The sequence below is a fragment of the Anoplolepis gracilipes genome, chromosome 16 (genome assembly GCF_047496725.1).
Source record: "Anoplolepis gracilipes chromosome 16, ASM4749672v1, whole genome shotgun sequence".
Classification (NCBI taxonomy): domain Eukaryota; kingdom Metazoa; phylum Arthropoda; class Insecta; order Hymenoptera; family Formicidae; genus Anoplolepis; species Anoplolepis gracilipes.
This window is the reverse complement of record NC_132985.1, coordinates 7282768-7304418: the sequence shown is the minus strand read 5'-3', so window position 1 is coordinate 7304418 and position 21651 is coordinate 7282768. Positions and strand designations below refer to the sequence as shown.

General features: G+C 36.3%; 1 protein-coding gene across 5 annotated transcripts in view; it reads left to right on the top strand.

Annotated features, from left to right (window-relative positions):
* Nlg-5 (neuroligin 5) overlaps positions 1 to 21651 on the top strand; it is a 247402-nt gene that overhangs the window by 127020 nt on the left and 98731 nt on the right. The gene's annotated exons all lie outside the window — the stretch shown is intronic.

Sequence of the window (21651 nt, the reverse complement as noted above, 5' to 3'; positions counted from 1 at the left end):
CAATTTCCAAAAAATAAAGAGAGATATATATATATATATAAATATAAAAATATATGAACCGAGGAAGAGGTGTGCGGGACAATTCGCTACGTATAACGCGCGAGGATTAAACAGTCCACCGTAACCGTATCCGGACATGAATCATAGCGATCATCATCATAGACAATACAGTCCCACAATGGAGACTCGGTTTGCGACCAGCAAATATCATCCTCAGAGGAGAACAGCATATGCACTGTTCCAGGATCCTTTCGGTGACCCCAAGGCTTCGAGGGGAAGGTAATGCTTACAAAGCATGAGATTGTCGGCGCGCGGAGATAACGGACATCGGGGTCTCTCATCTTGGTAGCCAGACCACGACGATGGTGACTATTGATTCCGATGTCTCTCTCTCTTTCTCTCTCTCTCTCTCCTCCCTCTGTCTGTCCTTTTCTTCAGCATCCTGGGGGATTGGGGGCATCCCACGACCTTAGCCGCCTATGCAAGCTGTGAAACTCAAGCTTCACGGTGACTGGACACGGGATTTCACGGATACGGCATCGTCCCGTCGTTTAGAGAAATGTCACCGATCCTCCTGGATTATGTCGCCGGATTTCCGCTTCGCTATTCTATCGACGATGAATTATTTCGCGAGACTGCTTCGCTATTTCGACTGCGCGTTACATTTAGCAAAAAATATATATCGTTCTGTTTCAATAGCAGTATTGTCTCAATATGTGCTACAATATTCCACTTGTACTATATACATATATGAGTAGAGAAAGAGAGTATTTCGAAAAAAGATAAATATTTTTAGTATTCAAATTCTGTTACATTATTTCACGATATGACCTCATAGAGGAGAGATTGGACGAAAACCTGATATGAAAACGATATAATAAACGCGGAAAATGAAGTCGCCGAGACTATCGCGAAAGTTCTCTCCCGACATTTCGCGCAACAGTCCTCTCGACAATGCGCCATAACGGATCACGATAAGGCGTGTACTGGTGAAGGCAATTGTAATGCCATCTTTGCCTGTCCCTTCAATTTCCGCCTAAAAGAGCCTAACTCCTTCTGGGAGCGTTGTGCGTTTATGGCGTCCCATAATGCCATATCGTCGCGAGCACTCTCTCTCTGCTTTGATTCGTTCCGCAATGACACGAAGAGAGTGCGCTCTCGGAAGCTCCGAGCGTTGGCGTCGACAAAGAGGTCTCAGGGAAGAGAAAAGGAATACAGAGCGAGAAGGAGAGGGAAAGAGAGAGGAGATGATGAGCCTGCGATGCGAACCGCCGGAATCGAGGTGCGCTTATAATGGGACTCCGGAAACAATGCTGTCCGGTATCGAACCGTCTGCCTCGATACTCCGACGCATACTCGAAGCCACTGAAAATGTAGCAGGAGGAGGTTGCGGTCGCTTCGAAAGGGTTAAGCCTTTGTGTTTTGATCCGGCAGCTGGCGGGATTCGTGGTTCCCATATTGAAGATTCCTTGTATCAGAAAAATCTCAAAAAAGTTGCCCCTCTTCTACATTCTTCCTTTAATCAATTTACTTTATCGACATCAACGCCATTGATTTTTCCGTCAATTCGACCAATAACTGCTAGTGAATCGTCCAATTTAATCGGGAACATGATTGAAAATATTTGCAGAGTATTGAATTGAGGACACACGTACCGAGAAAGTTACTTATTTGTAAGGAATGTGTGCGTACTCTCTAATTACAGTTAAGAGCACCAATGATAATGACAGGGATTTTTGCTGGTAATTTGTTACGTTATTATTTTATGCATCACGATAATTAAAGGGCATCATATTCTTCTCGGTCTATGGGAAATGTCCGCTCGCAGGAACACAACGTTAGTTCCTTTCACGAAAATATCTAACCAACTTTGTTACATGATAATTAAATGACAGGGAAATTGTGGCCAGCGTGTTTTGAAAATTTATTTGGTTAAACCAGAGAAACGTTATTCCTGCCGAAAATAATTATTTACTGTGTGTGTGTTTAACTCGTTGCATGCAGCAACAAACTTACAGCTTCATGTCGGCCATTAAAATACAGTATTGTTCACGTGCCTATATCATTTAATTCATATTCATCTATAAAATTTTAAATAGACCACATTGAGGACGTAAATTAAAAGTAAACTCTGATCGTGGAATATTAAATTCACTTTATAATAATTATGTGTGCAGTTAATACATATGTAATAATGTAAAAAGCTCGAATAATAATTTATCATAATTTTTTTTTTTCAAAGAATTTAGCAACACGCTCGTAGCGAGGTGGAATTTGATATAGAAAGTTACCATCATAAAAGTGACATAACATAAGTTTGACCCTGATCGGCGTGGGAATAGCATCACCGCGGCGTGAAATTCTTCGAAGCAACTTTTTAGTCGCTGGAGAGCATACGTTGCTGTCAAACTCGGGCTGTCAAAAAAATGTTATAACGATTCTAAAAGACGTAAATTGGCGGAAAAATAGACGAGATTGATTCAGCAAGAGTGATGGGTCATGTCAGTTCACATAATGTTAATTTGCGATTTGATATTTGTACCAATACAATAAAAATTCTCGAGACTCAAACGGCAACGATTGTCTACCTCATCATTTTTTATTGTAGAAAAAAGAACAGAAAAATATTTAATCGCATATTTAACGTGATAAAAAATATAAATATAAATATACAATATAATTTTCTTTGAGAAAAAATGATGAATTTATATTCGACACAATTTTCCTCTTACAAAATAAAATATCAATAGAAACTGACTAAGAAAAGAGTACGTGAGTAGCACGCGATGCACGAATATAGCTTGTACAATATCATTCCATCGGGGCTGGCTTTTCTCGAGAAGTAGCAGCTTTTGCTTTATGGAAATCTTTTAACCGACAAGGGTTGTTTCCATAAATTCCGTAAGTGTGAATACGCTAAATTACGTTCTTCTAAATATGAATGGATCACGCTAATATCCCTCATAGCGTGTACAAGTGATTGCATTAATATCAATAACACCCGAGCGAGGAACCCGAGACGATATTTCTTTCACTGGGACTTCACATTCGTGCATAAGAACTTGTTCACCGATTATCTAAGACAGTACTATACGAGAGAGATAGATAGATAGAGAGAGAGAGAGAGAGAGAGAGAGAAAGAGAGAGAGAGAAAGTGATGTAGACCGATGGTAGCCTGCGGCGGGCTTAATGCATCGTGCCCACCGTGTTCCGAAGACCTCGTCGGCACGTATCGCCCCATTACTACATACACACACACATACACATACTACACACCTTGGCGAATACTCACACATAAGACTCGAACAGACGCTTCTCGCGCCGTCGAACTTTTGGTCGGAGCACGATATCAATTTGGCTAACGATGGGGGAGTTTTCGAGAGCAGCCAGGACAGCAAATCTCGTTCATAGAATGAATAGGCGTATGTGTGTATATATGTACATATACGTATATGTATATGTGTGTATATATATATATATATATATATACATATATTTTTTTTTTTTTTTTTAACTGCTGATTCTCACACGTGCGGGGGAGAGAGAGAGAGAGACAGTAAACGGCTTTCGCGATTCAAGTTCACGCGTAATATTCGCGAGTATACGTACGTGTGAGCACGCTATAACCGCGTGATTTATCGTTGTACGTGATCCAATGGGTTTCCCCTCTCTTTCGCGTTCATCGTTTTCCCTCGAATCGTTCGACCTTTACGCTCCTCCTCCTCCTCTTCCTCTCTTCCGGGAGCTTCGGCTGATTTAAAACTGACGCACATTTTTCTTTACGATATCAGCGGTAGATAGAGATGCGATCGAACACGCGAGCGCACGGAGGATCGTAAAGTGAAAATTTAGTTCCGCGTCTGATGAGACCGAGAAGACGAAGACACCTCGCGCGTCCAGCAAGGTCAGCATCCACGTGTTAACGTGTGACAAAGGGATCTCTCGGCTCGCTTGAATATCGGGGATAGTGTGGAAAATTAATTAAATTTGTCAAGTTTCATTCTCTCTATTCACGTGGGCAAGAGTGTGCGTTTCAGAACTATCGGTCCTTCCACCTATGGATACTGAAAGACGGAAGAAGAAGCTTTTTGTCTCCAGGCATGTGCCATTAATAGTTTTTGAAGTAGAAAGAGATAAGAGAGCCATTTTCTTCGCGACGATTATTAAGAGTCCAGTCTACTTTTGCAGAAAAATGGATAATTTTTAGGAATTTCCCAGGTAGCATATGTTCGTTTTATAAACGTTTTCTAAACGTATCCAATATTTTTACCGTCAAGCACCAATAAGAAACGTTTCAACAAAAACATTTTTAAAATCATGGTTTAAGACATGTATTTTTTACGTTTCTATAAATAGAACAAAAATTAATTTTTTAATTCAAAATTATATGGTATACATACACATTATTACGACTGTACTTATTAAGACGATCCCCAGATAGCACAGAAAATTAAAAGATGACGAAAAGATGTCTTTTTAAGTTATCTTTCTGACAGGGCTAAAAGATGTCTAAAAGAATATCTTTCTACCTACAAAAAAGTCATTTTTTAAAAGATGTCTTCTAAAAGTCATAATTAATTTTAGTCGACGAAAAGATATCTTTTTGATCATCTTCTCGACAAGACAAAAAGATCTATTTTATAATATACGTATTCCTTTGTTTGCCGTTACGTAGCGTGTTCAGACTTAACTATAAGTCGTATTCAAGTTTTCATAACATATATATAAAGCCTAAATGAATAGGTACTAAAAGTATAATTTAAATTATGTTTTTTTTGTCAGTTTGACTTCTGATATAATCTCGGCAAGAGATTCAGAACATGATGAAAATAGATGGATTATATGTATATATATATACATTATTTTATTGAATCTGTGAATAAACAAATTTTTCACAAATAAAGGAAAAAAATTGTATTTTGAGAGTTTCTTAAACGTTTTTTTGTTAGAAAATGACGTTTCCCTTAACGTTTTTTAAGTGGACATTTTAACCAATCAAAAACGTTTTTAAAAGCCGATTCTAAAACGTTTCGCAGAAACATTTGTGAAACGTTTTTGAAACGAATATGTGCTACTTGGGTTTCTTTCGAATATTAAAAATCGATCTTTTTAATTTCACATATGTTTTAGTGATTTTTTAAATCTTGAATATTGAACTTTTTTTTTGAATATTTAAAAGCTCGATGTGACATATTGTCCCTTTCTATACAACTGTCTAAAATGAAAAAATTCGATCTTTTATATCGTAAAATTATAAAATAATTATAAATTTAAAAATAGATATTTCAATTTTACTAAAATTTTTTCATTTTATAAAGTTAAAAAGAATAATAAATGTTAAATTAAAAAATAATAAATATTAAATTTAAAAATTCTAATTTACATCGTCATTTTCGAGCACGCTAATGTGTACATACGTCCGGGGAAATAAAAATTCGCATGAAAAAAAATGCGTGATAGAAATATAATCTCGCATCGGAATAGATCATTCACACGGCGTAGTATGATATATAGCACATGATAGCTCACGTCGTCGGCGTTTTCTGCGGTTTAACGGTTAACTCTGATCTCCCTTCTCGCCTGCCTTTATCTCCAAGATATACGCCGGAAACGTATTCCCTGTCTTTTTATGCCGCGCTGCGAGAATCATGACGGTACGAAAAGGGAACGTATAAAATCGCAAGGATAAAAAGACACGTACGAGCTCTCTTCTCCGCAACTCTCTTTGATATGCAGTCGTATTGAGATTTCAGGTCCGTGCATGCATCTACGCGTCGGTATTCAAAACGCAAATCCAAACGAATAATTGTACGTAGACACGGTTGAAAGGCAATTTTACTAAAATCGCTTCTTCTTTAGCTTGTTCGTTAAATATTCATTCTCGCGACAACGTTTACACGTACGTTTACGTACACATAAATCAAGAAAGCCTATCGTAGATGTATGCAAATTAATGCTAAATATGACAAAAAGTAACAATTTATACTATTTTAATTATTCTCAACCTTGTTTCGAATCTACCTTTTAATGTCACGATTAGTATTCTGGGCAAGAAAATATATTTTTCCTGTTACACACATTCTGCGATAATTCATGGTACTCTTACAAAAATGCATATATGGAAATTTTATTTTTTAATTATTGAATGGTTTTTTTTATTAAATATTTTTAATTGTTAAACAGTATTTTCATGAATATAATGTTATTGTTATATAATAATATTTAATTATTATATATTTTCAGTATATAATATATTATTTGCTTTTCATATTTTAATTATTATTTATTACAATTGCAAATAGCGGGGGAAAAACATTGGCGAATATATAATTCTAAAAATGATGTGAAATCGATATACGAAGCTTGAATAAATATTTTATATCTTTCTTGTTCGCACAAACATGTACGATACACGATATTCGATATCCCTTCGTGGCGATACCGGGAAAGCCGATACGCGAAGACAGGGAGGAATCGGTGATATCAGACGGAGAAAAAGGCGGAAACGCGGGCGGCAAATAAAAATCGCAAGAGGATATATGTATACGCGTATGCCATGCGATTCCCTTTGCCTGGGATGCGCGTTCGCATTGACAACGAAATACGGGACACAATCCGGCAAAGAAGTACAAATAGCGCATCGTGCTAAGGGATGGACCTCTTCCGCGACGGAGCCACCCCCGCGCGCGTTTAACCCCTTTCTTTGTACGACTATGTGTTTACCTTCTCCCGGTTGACGGTCTCACGCGCACGCGTGTGTCGAGTTATTTTTTTCCTTTTATGACCCTTTCTTGCGAAGATGGGAGAAGGGCAGGAAAGGGGGGGGGGACAGAGGAGACGTGAGGTCTTTTAACAAGTTCCCGGAAGTGGCAGGGCTGTAACTTCGCCGCTGACGGTCGTGCTCAACGAGTAACGTTCGCGATTCCGAAAGATATTTTCAAACATTTTTTTCTCCTCCCCCTCCCCTCCCCCTCGTTGCAGTTGCTTTAACGCAGCAGACGACGATCGAGGCATTCACCGTCTCTCGGAGAGATTCCTCTCGCGTTTTACTGCTACGCTTTTATATATCTTCCTTTTTTGCACCGCCACTTCCAACCTTTTCCTATAGCAACCCTTCAACGTCTTTTTGGTTTTTTTTTTCTCTTGTTTTTTTTAACGATCCTAGAAATCCCAAAATTGTTTGACCATCGATCTTTTTTTTTTTTTTTTCTTCATTCAAAATTTAATGCTTGATCTTGCGACTGTGAGGCAAGAGAGGAGAACGAGAGTGCGAAAGTGCGCGAAAAAGCTCTCATGTTCGCGCCTCGTGATAAACTCGGGACCTGAAAAAATATAGTATTGTACAGAGAAGGGACACGCGATAGAGGTTATTTTATTCCGGTCGAGATTCCCCTTTTTCCCGGAGTTTGTTAAATTTTAATCGACGCGTGAGGGACCGCCATCGCGTCAGTTTTGTTCTTTTCCCTCTCTCTCTCTCTCTCTCTCTCTCTCTCTCTCTCTCTCTCTCTCTCTCTCTCTCTCTCTCTCTCTCTCTCTCTCTTTCTCTCTCTTTCTCTCTTCCTTTCTTTTTTTTTCTTTTTTGTTAAACAATAGATGGAACGTCCCGTCTCTGCCGAGACGAATTCCAACCGTCAAAATGTGTCGCTCGTGTGACAATTTTTAAGCCGGCTGGTTGCAATGAATACCACGCGAGGTCGAAGGAAAAAATACGGTCTGAGTGCATTTGCCAGACGGATTTTGGTGAGATTCTGCATTATTGATATACGTTCGTTTAATATTGAACAGTCGAAATAACGAAACGGGATTGGGCGGGAGTCGCTCATGAATCGTGAAATACACGTATACGTGATGGAAAATACAAGAGTTATAAATAAAAAGAAATTGTCTATTAATAGTATTATTTAATATTAAATATTGAAACACCTCGTAATCGAGAATGCATAACGTTATTACACACAAATATTTTACAAAGCCGCAGATATGGATCCTTCACATTTTGCGAGATATATTTCCGCGTGAGAGAAAGGATTAGCTCTGTTTTGACATGAGATAACTTTAACGATAACAAGGATATCGTTAAATCTCCCCGATAAAAGTGAAGCTGCTTGTTTATTCATTCGTTAAAACGTAATCCTATTAAAACTCCTGCTGTTTACACTGCCGGCTTATCGTGAAAAAAGTATTCATCATTCACGTAATATCGCGAGAAAGTTCTAAGAAATAAATGGCTTCGGAACTTAATGAACCTCGGCGAAAGTTCTAGCAACAAAACTGCTGCTGATTACATTTCAGATTGCTCCGCCGCTACCTCTCGCCCTTCGTTATGTCGCCTGATTAAATCGATAAACCGATAGACTTGTGTATTATTAAATTGCGCCGCGCATGGCCATTTGTATTACTATCGAATTACTACGCGTAGAATTATGTGCCCTCGTGGAATTCCCAGAGGGGCACACCGCGTTACTCCGGAAAATCGATCATATGTACGGTATGTATATAGTAACGTTTTCTAGCTTCCGGTTATACACGAGGGTTTCCATTCTTGTGAAACGCTGGGTCTACATTATTATAAAATTAATTCTTCGTTGCAAAACGAATTTTATTATAATCGATGTCGCGCGAGAGAATGGACTATTTATTATGAGGGGGGGTTCTAAAATTGAAGATAAAATAGTGATAAAAGAAACGTTCAGGAAGGTACTTGAGGTGAACGCGACTATACATCTTATCCCACGTCCTCTGACAGATCCTGTGCTTCCTCGACGCGACGTAATCTCTTCCCGCGTGTAAAGAGAAAAAGTTCCAAAAGGTTGAGTTGGAAGAAAGCCGGAACAGGAGGGAGTGACAAAAAAAGAGAGTGAGATATATATATATATATATATATATATATATATAAAGACATTTTCGACGTTTACGAACAGCCATCTTGCCATCGCAAAGAAATGTATTATTGTCACTCGCGCAATTCGTGGTGCACGAAATTACGCCTGTTGAAATAGCAATTAACGATTCGTTAATCGTCGATATGGTGAGTATAATTACGTGGGTTCTCCCTCGTCAAAAGAGAGCAGAAGAGAAGAGATGGAGCAGAGAGAGAGAGAGAGAGAGAGAGAGAGAGAGAGAGAGAGAGAGAGAGAGAGAGAGAGAGAGAGAGAATGTGGATACGGTCAGATTCCGAGTAAATACGATAATAATTGGCACTCTCGCGTGTAATAGGATTGGCGTGTAATGATGACGATTTTGGTATCGGTGCATACAGCAGGAATTTATGTACCTGATCCCCTTAATGGGCCCCTTAATGAGTACACTTATACGCAATCATAATGCCGCGCGACTCATGATAATTATGCTTAGATTATGTAATGCGCATTAATAAGCTGCACTCAAGATCAGCTGTGAACTATTATGTAATCTGTCAAACAGATGACTTTTTTTGCTTGACAAAATTCAAGTGCATTTTCACATAATTCAAAATATTCTCTCCTTTCTCTCTCCCTTCTTTCCTCCTCCCTTTTTCGCTCTCTCTCTCTCTCTCTCTCTCTCTCTCTCTCTCTCTCTCTCTCTCTCTCTCTCTCTCTCTCTCTCTCTGTATAATATTTTTCTCTGCTAATTATAAAATTAATATACACATATATATCGCACATTATATATACTGCCTTAAATGACTCAATGAGTGATTATTGAAAAGCAGTAAATAATCTCATTGATAGTCTCAATTATAAGCATAATACTAATTAGTAAAATTTCAAGTGAAAGACTCAATTAATAATAGTTTTATATCTATGGTTATTTCAATTAGTGATATTTTAAAACACATTTTATATATGTAAGATAAATATCTATAAAAATTATATTTTGTTTAAAAAATTTGATCTGAATTTAATCGAGAATTTAGTTCATTTTTTAAGAGTTTATTATATCTTAAGAGTAAAAAACTGTAACAAATATATTTTGAATTTGAATACTAGTTATATATATGTGTAAGAGTTTTTCCCATAAAAATAGTCCAAAATACATAAAAAAAAAAACTTCAGAAATTACATTTTGCGATTATTGTTAATTTTTTAATAAAATCTTATCTACCATAATCATTGAGACTTAAGACAGAAGAGCAAGGTGTGATTGTTTTTACTGAAATATCTATTGATCGTGAGTGAAATTTTGTTATTGTTTTTAACTTGTCTTCACTTTAAAACAGTATCATACATATATGCATATATTTTATCAACATAATGTGTATCAATATACTATAATTCCTGAATATTCTTTTAAAAATTTCCCGACATCCAGAGATCTATTTCATTATTTTTAGAGCGGAAAATATTCTTTATAAAGAACCGAGTGCACAATGTGTTATCTCATCGATACGATTAACGAGCCATTTTCATCGCAAACGATATCCCGTTTGCATCTTTATTCTCTGATTCATCGTACGAATTGAGCAAAATTTTTCATGCTTTATTTTTACAATTTATTTCGCGAAATTATTCGGTCGTAAGCGAGCACTCTTCGAGGGTAGAAAGCAAAAACGAGATAAATTCCCTGTGTCTCGAAAATGCACAGACTAATTTCACGGCCATGGATAGAGTCGAAAAATCAAACGAGTTATCGTTTACATTAATATTCTAAGATATCTAAAGACATAGTTTTGAGAATGACAAAGAAAGTGAGAAAAACATAAATTAAGAAAAAAAAGAAATAAAAAATTTAAAAGAATGATTAGACTAATAACGGCATTTAAAATTTCTTTTTCTATTCCTTAATCAAAAATACTTGTTTTCATTCAATTTTGACTCCCTGAACCAAATTTGCTTTCAGAGTTTCCGCATCACGTCAAATATTTTTGTAATTTAAAAAAAAAATGTTATTATTGAAGAAATCCCGCATAAAAGTTATTTTAATTACAGCTTTGAATATTAAAAATAAAAAAAGTTTCATAAATCTTAAAAATTAATTTAAAAAATTTAATCCATAGACATCCTAGGTGATGTAGCCTATTAGATGTCACTCGAAACCTTACGTAAATTTTTATATAAATTACTAGTCATAACGGTTTAATGTAATAACCAAAGTTGGGAAAGTTACTTTATAAAAGTAATTCGTTACCGTTACTCGTTACTAATTTTAAAAAGTAACTTGTTACCGTTACTATTACTCAAAAAGTAACGAATTGTTACAATTTTCGTTACTTTTTTTGCATACAATACAAACTCTACATAAAAATTTTTTTAATACAAGATCAAATTTTTAAACATTATTTTACATTAAAGTATTCAAAATGATATAATTTTAATAGTAATGTCGCTATTGATATAAAGTGTATAATAATTTTGATAATAATAAGTCATTTTAAACAAGAAAAACTTTTGAAAAAAAGTGTAAACAAGCTTTCTTAAACACTTTTAGATTCTGTAAATATAAATAAAATAATTTTCTATTTGTTAATTTATTTTCAATAGATTTGTAAATATGATCAAAATCGCTTTCTTCATGTCTCTTCAATTTTTTTTATTTTAAAATTCTAACACGATACGATAATTTTCATAATATCGATTTCTTGACTAATCATTGAATTATCTGTCTACTTAAATGGTTTTTTACAAAGTAGAAAGATACTAGAAAGAGATTCCAGCAATTTCTATGTAATATTGGATTTCAATACTCTTATCAATCCTTAAGTTCCATTTCATGCATATATGCACATGTATCTATAGTATATGTTACATATACTATATAAAATGCGCGCATATGTATGAAATGAAAAATATCTATGTTTCTTTATTTGAAAATTATATTCGGAAAAAATATAGTATATTCAAGTATTTTCAAGTATATTCGAGAAAAATCCCAGACAACATAGAAAGACCAAAAGACATCTTAAAGATATTTAAAAGACAATAAGTCTTCAGGTTGTCTTTTAAGCATCTTTTAAACACATGCTGCCTGGAAAGTAACTGTTAATTTTGTTACTCGTTATCGGAAAATGTAACAAAGTTACCTTTTCCGTTACAAACAATATTTGTAACGTTATACCGTTACAGTTACCGAAAAAAATAACTGTAACGGTAACAACGTTTACAAGTAACGTGTTACTTCCCAACCCTGGTAATAATTAATTGAATTATACAATGATATTCTAACCATTTTAATAAATGGATATTTTTAGGAATTCCGAAAAATTCTATATTTTTGAAAAATTAGATTTAATCAAACAAAACTAAATATGACTTTTGGTAGAGAAAATCAGAAAATATAAACAGTTTCTCTGAGATGCAAAATGGTCGCGTAATTGGAACACATAAATTCTTATTTTCAAGCGAGGAAAAACTTTCTTTAGGAAATTTATGAATTCAAAAGTATCGCGCTTGGAATAAAAAATTCTGAAAAAAGGCAATATTCGGATATATGTATATACATGCCTTTAATATTTTCTCGCGAGAATAATTTTTCTTTGCGATGAGATTTTGTTGCGCTAACCATTATCGCCAGGATTCGCGCGGCGTATATATATACCTCGGATCTTGACTAAATATTTAATTCTCCCATTTACGGAGAAACGCGTTTTCCTCCCGCCCGTACCTTTTCCCGAGTCGACGCGATGGCGGCCGCGGTGAACGGTAGGTCGGCTGCAATTGCAGCGACGAATCTGTCCCGGCTTGGTAAATTGGTCGGCGCAAAAAGAAATAGAAGGGCCTAGCTAGCCTAGCTAGCAGCCTGCTGGCTGGTTGGTGTAGGATAACTGGAAAGAGCGGCACAAGGTTGCAGTACGTGACCGGATTGTGGCGAAATCGCCGTCGGCGAGCGCGCGCGTCAGCGGTTTTTCAATCTTTCTCTTTTTTTTTGTTCTCCTTTTTTCTTTCTTTTTTTTGTGTTTAAAAGCCGTCTGTAAAAGCCGGTGTTTTTTTCCGACGGCCGATAATCGAGTAACGTGACTTATTAATCTCGCGAGCGCGAATGCAAACAAAATTGCGCCGTCCGCGCCATCGTGGTTCCTGGGTTTATCGTCCGCTAGAGTCCGTAGGGCCGCGCGATGCAAAAAGCGTAATAAATGTGAATCGTGGAGGTTTTTTTTTTCCTCCCCCCGATGTCGCTAACGCGGCACTTTATCCGTTCGATCGACAGCCCTGAATGGATTAATGAAGGGGCGGGTGGAACAAATCTCGCACGTGGTGTCGATCCGAGATTTAGTTCCGACGTCGCCATTTTTTTTCTCAAAAATTTGGTTATCGAAGAGATTGTTTTCGATAACTGTAGATCCGATATATTTAATACATAAATCGAGTGCAATAAATACCCTACGAGTAATAAAAAAACGTGTTACGTATATAAAATAGACGCGCAAGGGAAGGCAATAGACAGTGTTGGAAAGTAAACGTAAGAAAGCGCGTTCGCGTATTACAATGGAAATATGAAAAATTTGACAGTATGAAAAATGGTCCCGGCGGTTATCGTTTTGCAGTCTACATTAAACGCGATATATATACCTTACCACATGACGATATAGTGCGGAAAACGCGTATACAGCGTTACGGGCATCGCAAACATATTAATTTAATCGGACCACGTTTTGATATTTTTCCGATTAATCTGGTTTTTCTTTGCGCGTGATGTTTTTGCGAAACAACAGCGGGTGGAGCTGACCGAAATTGCATTTCACCGTCGAACTGAGTCTGAAAAAAAAAAGAAAATAAAAGCTGTACATTTTGTAAATATAAATTTTAATCGGCTAACTTTAGGAATGGATTATTAATCCACTCTCAGAAATTTAGCGAAAAACATTATCGTGAAAAATATGCCGAACACTATTTTAAATTCAACATTGTGAATATTATAGGACACGAGTCCCCGAGACTTTCCAGCGCAAGAGGAATTACCATGACGGATTCGTAGAGCGACGTTTTGTGAGGTACTGAAAAATTTAAATAGACTGAAACTTCCAGGAATTTTCTATTTTCTTTTCTTTTTTCTTCTTTTTTTTTAATAAGAAATGGCTCATGAATTATTGGCTCCTCTCTCGAATATCGGCTTTCCCATTGCCTCTCGGCCAAGCGTCAACGAGAGAATCCCCGGCTCGATGCAACTCGGCCTGGCTAATTACGCTTCCACGTCGCGTTTTATTTTATCCCCGTCTCCGGAAAAGCGAACGAGCCTCCGATCCTTCATTAATACGGCGCCCGTGAGAGCTTTCTTACGAAACTTTCCGCACGACGGACGCGTAAACGGCGCGTGAAAGAGACGAGAAGACTCCGTTTCTCTCCTTCCTCGCGTCTGTCTCTCTCGGAGATGGAAATGAAATTGGCTGTTGTGTCCGGGATTCGTTCTCGCCGTCATTCTTCGCCTCGCATTAAGAACACCCGGTGCAATCCTCCGACATTCTACACTCCGACGGCAAATTAAAAACGACGAGGTCGTTATATGAATTTATTAAGAAAACAAGACGCGCCTTTCCCGCAACGAGAGAAATTCCCAGAAGTACGATATTGTACCGCGCGGAGCCATTCTTGCTTTTTCGAGACGTACGACTCTTCGTATCCAGACAAGAAAGTTTCAGTAACCTGATACAAGATATTATTCTAGTATGTTTCCGCGATTTAGGTCCAATAATATTATCATCATCACAGTTCATAAGTCACTGATAATTTACAGATTATTTAACCCTTTGTGTCATGATGGATCGCTCAGCGATCCACTATTTTTCGCAGTTTTTCAATTTTTCAACTACTTTTTTAACAACAAATACTAGGTTTTTTATTTTTAGAAAATCCCTAGAACATCGATAAGTGTAAGTAAAATAAAAACAGTCATTAATTGTTAATTGCACAAATACCATATATAAACAAATAGTCAAAATTAGTATTTTTTCATGAAGAAATGCATTATACACAAATCTACTATGAAAATCAATAGGGCAATTTTTTTACGATCTTACACTCTAAAATATTTTTTCAGGGTTTTCCGCCGTGTTGTATTTGTTATTAATTCTCTGTTTTTTGACAAAAAATATATAAAGTATTTTCTGTTCCAAATTAACAATTGTATTTCTTAAAATTTTTTCTGTGAAGGTTTTTTTGGGTTGCAGAATCCGAATTCTAAAGGAAAAAAATTTCAAATTTCGGAAATTTAACATGGTGGATCTAATATGACGGAAAAAAAATAAAATTTCAAAAATTTTCATAAAGTTTTCTTATTGTTTTGAATTTTATCTTGGGGATTATTTAGAATTTAGATTACTGAGTTTGAATCTGAGATTAAAAATTTATAATTTTCCAAATTTAAGATGACGGAAATTTTTCGGTCTACCATATTGGATCCGCCATCTAAAATCGAAAATTTTAACCTCACATTCGGATTCAGCGACCAAAAAATCCCCCATTCAATTAAAACCAAAAAAAGAACAAATGCAGAAGAACATTCAAAGAATATTGATAAGCATTTTTCTTCTCTTCAATTCAATCTGACAATAACTAAAAAAAGAAAATAAAGAACATGTGTTATTCCCACACGGAACTTAACATCCAATGGACGTCCATACAACCTCCATAACTGTATACGTCTATGTCCATGGTGGATATTAACTAGATATCTAATAGAAATCCATATTACCTCCATGGTAGATGTCATCTACAAATCCATCATGGATGTCTACTGGATATCTGTTATGGATATATGATAGATTTTTACATACATATATCTTTCTACCTACAAAAAAGTCATCTTTTGATAGATGTCTAAAAGATGTCTTCTAAAAGTCATAATTAATTTTAATTGACGAAAAGATGTCTTTTTGTACATCTTTTCGACAAGATAAAAAAGATATATTTTATAATATACGTGTTCCTTTGTTTGCCGCTACATGGCGTGCTCTGAACTATAACTCGTATTCAAGTTTTTATAACATATATATAAAGCCTAACAGAACAGGTACTACTAAAAGTATAATTTAAAATATGTTTTTTTTGTCAGTTTAACTTCTGATATAATCTCGACAAGAGATTCAGAACATGATGAAAATTTTCATCTGGTCGGATAAATTGGAAGTAGTCCGTTTTATTGTCTATTTGAAGCACAAAGTCGAAATTTCTAATATCTAAAATTAAAAATACATTAATTTTTTTAATTCAAAATTACATGCATATATGCATTATTTTATTGGATTTGTGAATAAACAATCTATAATTACTCCATATAACGTATATATGACATCTATGAATACGTCTAATGGATATCGAATGAAGGTATAAAATGCGGAACTGTGGATGTCTAGTAGATGTTTACGGAACGTTTCATGGACATCTAATGGAGGTTTCGAATCTCCATGGTAGACGTCTAGTGGACATCCATTAGAGATTTTTGTTCCGTGTGGGTTTGTAGCTAATCAGTGAGAAGGAAAAGAAAAGATCAGAGTAAGAATGTGTAGAAATGTGATGTCGGTCTCTGTGTAACTGATTGCTTTAAGGAATGTCATACTTTTAATCAAAACTAAAGAAAAGATTAATTTTTCAAAAAAGCCATCATCAAAGAATTGTAACTATAATCAGTGAGAAAAAAAAGATCAGAGTAGAAATGTGTAAAAATGTGATGTCGGTCTTTGTGTTAACTGATTGCTCCAAGAAGTATCGTACTTTTAATAAAAAAAAAAGATTAATTTTTGAAAAAAGTTATTTTCAAAGAATTAAGAAATGGAAAACTTTACATGTAATTTTTGAATTATTCTTAAAAATTACTCATACACCGTACATTTCGGGCCATCTTGCACGTGAAAAAAAGACGTCTTGCCTCAATAGTCTCGATAGATCGTTACCATTACTTTTATTACTTGCTCGCCATCGTTTAACTTTTATTCCTGACTTTATCTTTTTTTTTTTCGACGAGTGAATTTACGCTACTTCGAGATGTTACCTCCTGCCGTAGGCTACCTGTTCCCGGTATCGTAATTGAATGAGACATCGCCGCTAAAACGCGCAATAAAATTGCACGATCGTGTTTACAACTGCGAGGATGGAAACATTATTTGGAATGATGCCCTTTTTCACGTTTTACCTGCAACATCATACACTACATAACTTCTTTATTATTGAAACTTGTTAGAACTCATTGAAATTCGATATCATTTACAAATATACGCACTATACAAATATATCCTGCGTACTCAATTACATGTGTAACAATACTAGGTTGCCATTTTTTACGTTCGTCAGTTATTTTTCCATTATTCGCAATATTACCTGCCCTGGTCTCGGACGAATTAAATAAATAACGTACGTAAAATCAATTTCATTTATTCGACCGATGTATTGAATTACTCATCGCGCGATATTTCATTTACGAAATATTATAAATAGCATCTGTACATACATACATACATGCGTACGTAAGTTGCATGTCGAATCTTTCGCTCGTGTGTGTTAAACATGTGTGTGTGTATGTTCGACAAATATTTACGGTTTCTATCTGACGTTAATTCACTTAATATAGCGGACCCGCACGTCGGTAAACGATCCATTCGACGACGATGACGAGGACGACCTCGTCCTCGATCATCGCTCCCATTTTCATCGTTAACAGCCAGCCAGTCAGCCATCGATTTCTCGCTTTATTCTTTTACACGCGCGGCTTAACGTGTCACTTGCTCGATATAAGACAATACCGGTCTCTGCTGAAAAGTATGTGTATGTGTGTGTATTTGTATGTATATAGCGGATGAATTTTACCTCCGTTCAACATCAACAATATTGATTCAGTACACAGCATCACGGCAACTATCTCCCCTCCCCTCCCCGCCCCTCTCGCGCTGCCGTTATTGCGATAACCGTACGGCCACTTCGCAACGATGTCACCGGACGTATAACATCGCGACGAGAATGTCTTCTTTTTTCCCCTCTTTTTCTTTTTTTATCGCAGATCGAATTATCCGGCCTGGATAAAATATCTTTCTTGTCGTCGAGACGATTTTTCAAGAAGAATCGGATATCGCGCCGCGCGCAATATAATGGATGAGAGAGAGAGAGAGAAAGAGAGAGAGAGTTTGATGAAAGATATATAAAACGGACAATATATTTTTTCCGGGCAATTTTTTTTATTTTAGATCTCTCTCTTTCTTTTATTCCGTAGTCCGTAGTGACTTATTTTATGCCGCTGCAAAATGTTAATGCGGTGAGCAGACTATCTCGGGGAAATAGACGGATAACGTTAACGTTGCTCCCTTTATTGATTCAATTACCAGGTTTTGTTCCCGCGGCTAAAACGAAATGGACGACCTACATAAGCTCGTAATGCGTATGAAATGAGCGACACGCGTTACATAATGTAACGCAAATTTAATGATTTGCAATAATGGATTCTCATAGTCTGTCCTCTTCGGTTTGACGTAACACACTGATAAACGTAACGTCAGATATATCAAACTCGATCGGATCTTCTCGATATATAATTCACATCAACTCGAGATGCTACATAAATGTATAGCAAAATCAATGGCATCAGGTTTCTGCAGTATAAATATGCAATATATATGTTATGCAATATATATGTTGAATACGTTTATTGCAACTGAAAACGAGAAAAACAGGACGTATATAATATACTCGCGATGTGATGTCTGATATATTATAATAGCACAAGAAAATTATTTATACAAATCGACCAAAAAATATAAATCAGTCTACTCTTCACGATCGCTGAGCAAATACAAAATGAAATCTTTATCTGATGCGATATGCGTCAAGTGATACGCAATCTGATACGATTTTGTTGGACGAAAAGTATTAGGAAAATACGCGCTATCGTAACGCAAACTTGCACAATTTTCTCATTAAATTAAATTCACCGAGGACACACACACACACACACACACACACACACACACACACACACACACACATACAGTCGCCGAAGAAGATTTAAAGTGGTTTTGCGTGAAAAGAGAAAAAGAGAGAATGTAACCCCGGCAAGCTTTATAAATCGTAACGTTCGCAAACTGGAGCACTTATTTCTATTTTAATCGTCCTCCTTTTATCCCTCCCCTTTCTCCTTTTCCCCTTCCCTCCTTTCTTCCTTCCTTCCTCCTTGCGATAAACCGTAGCAAGTCCTCATAGCAAGTGCTCCTTTCCATCCTCGGTGAGCAAGCTTACGTCAGTCTCGGACAAGTGTCCATTTACTCCGAAAGGGCCGCCGAAGAGCGAATGTGGTAGTCTTGCAGTAAATCTCTCTCTCTCTCTCTCTCTTCTCTCATCGCGCGGAAGGTATCTTCCTTTCATCTGGTCGACAGCGTGGAGATGGTCGACAAGCGGGAATTCGCGGAGGACGGGCGAAAGGAAATTACGTTCGCGGTGTCAGCCCTTAAAGCGTGTTTCTCCTTAAGAGGTTAGGTTTCTCATACGATCGATATTACGCGTACATAATATACCCATTGTGGAATATTACGTCGCTCGCGTAGCAAGAGATATTATTGAATTTTCATTTTACGGAAATTATTATAATTATTTTCCCCCTTACTTAATCGCAATTATAATGATGCCTTTATGGATTATTTCCTCGCCGAAGAAGAGTTATTCCATCGTTTTTCTTCCGCAACAATCGATCCGCTTTACAGAACGAGAGGCATACAATATTTATTAAAGCTGTCTGTAAAAGAACGAAAAAAGCCGTATCGATTAATCGACGTTTGTTATGCAATAACTTTAGTTTAGGTGGATTCTTCCGGGTAAGGGAACACGCGACTTTGCGACGATCATCCCTCCAGTCGTCTCGACCGATTTCCAGTTACGGTTACGATGCTTTCGAAGGGAATCGGGTTGGCAACGACGGCGATCGCGCCGCGTTACCGTCTACGCTTATTCTAAATAAGGATGCCTCCTCCGACATGGAAACGCTGTCGCGTGAGATTGCATTCGTACCGTTACGTTGAAAGCGTATCCGTAAAGAGAATGCAAATATGCGATTTCTCTCCTTCAGCGAACGGTCGTTTTAACGTCAAAACGACAAACGAGGCTCATGAAGATTGCTCTCCCCCCAAGCGTCGAAATGAAATACCTCATCGATATTCATTATATCCCACATTTTGCGTGCGAAAATCACCTGATAAATGTTTATCACATTACAGCCTGTGAATAGCCATGGGGTCCCCCCGGGGGGGGGGGGGAGGCGGATGTAGGATAGAATAAGATTAGAATAAAATTAGATTAAGTTTTAGAATAAGATAATTTTAAGGTTAGGTTAAGTTTTAGATTAAGACTTTAGGTTAAGTAACATGGTTAATGTACATACGAGCGATGGCGGTGATAAGATATGTGATAATAATTGTAACCCCAAGGGGATCAATTGGAATAAATTTATACTTACTTACTTACTTAAATGTTTATCACATTAACTTACAAATCACTTTTCTTTTGACATATCGGTATTGTAGAGGATGCATTCTTAAATAATACTCTTTGAATTATATGACTCGTTTGGTTCCTGAGATACAAGACTTTGAAATATTACAATTTTCGTACTTACTTTGTATCATTTCATCGTTATATTTAGTCGCTAAGAATTTATTTTCTTTTTTTAATTTTTTATTTCCCTTATCTTACCTGCTATACTTTTTAGTGAGTTTTTATTAAAAATAAAAAATATTTAAATAAACATGACGGGAGAATGGCTCTACCGCTTCTCCTGTATTCTCTGCTCAAAGAAAATTTAATTTAACCCAAATCCAACTTTAATTTAAAATCAGAAATAGATTTAGCTTGGTTCTTTTTTTTGTGGTAGCAGTACAGGAGGAAAAGCAGAGCTCCTCCCTCACTTACGTTTGCTTTAACAATAAAGGAAAACTACAATATAAAATACATAGTTGGAAACTTTTCGCACAAAAGAAAGTTTGAAATAAATTATGATATATTTGCATGTTTGAATTTCTATATAAATATTTAATAATGAATACCTTAATAATGATAAAAACTTTTGAAAGTTATTGAGAATAATAATCTTGAAAAGACATGTCAAAAATTTTATTTTTAAATTATTCGAAAATTTATTTAAAAATTTTATTTTTACAACATTACAAAATCGGATATTTCAGAAACGGAAAAGAGAACGTCACATAATTCAAACTATATATTAACGCACTCTGTACGTCATCCTATATGTCTATATGTGAAGAGGAAAATAATCCGTGAAGTGTAACTTAATATAGACATTTGCTAATGACTTTTTAGAAGCTACTCGACGTTTACAATTAGAACAAACTTTATATGTAGCGTTTCGCGTAATAAATCCGTCTCTGCTTTGCATCGTTCGTTCGACGACGCAATAGTTATTCCTGCCATTTTCATATAATGCACAGAAGGGACTTAATGTTATTGAAACCGCATTCTGCATTGATTACATCAGCAAAAGCGATGCGGCTTTGTGCACCTTACGATATTATGAACGAACCGATCGAGGTCCGCTTTTCCAGATGCAGACGTAAAAAAAAGCCGAGAGAGAAATTTCGTCAACAACGAGAGACGACCAAGAAAGCGTATTTATCCAATAGAATGTAAAATTTCGCAGGAATAACCGGAACGTCGAAGCTATGAAAGAGAGCGAACGGAGAGGCAATCGACGACTAGTTTTATACGAAAGTCGGAAGGGAGGTAGAACGCTTATCTGGGATATCTCCCTCTT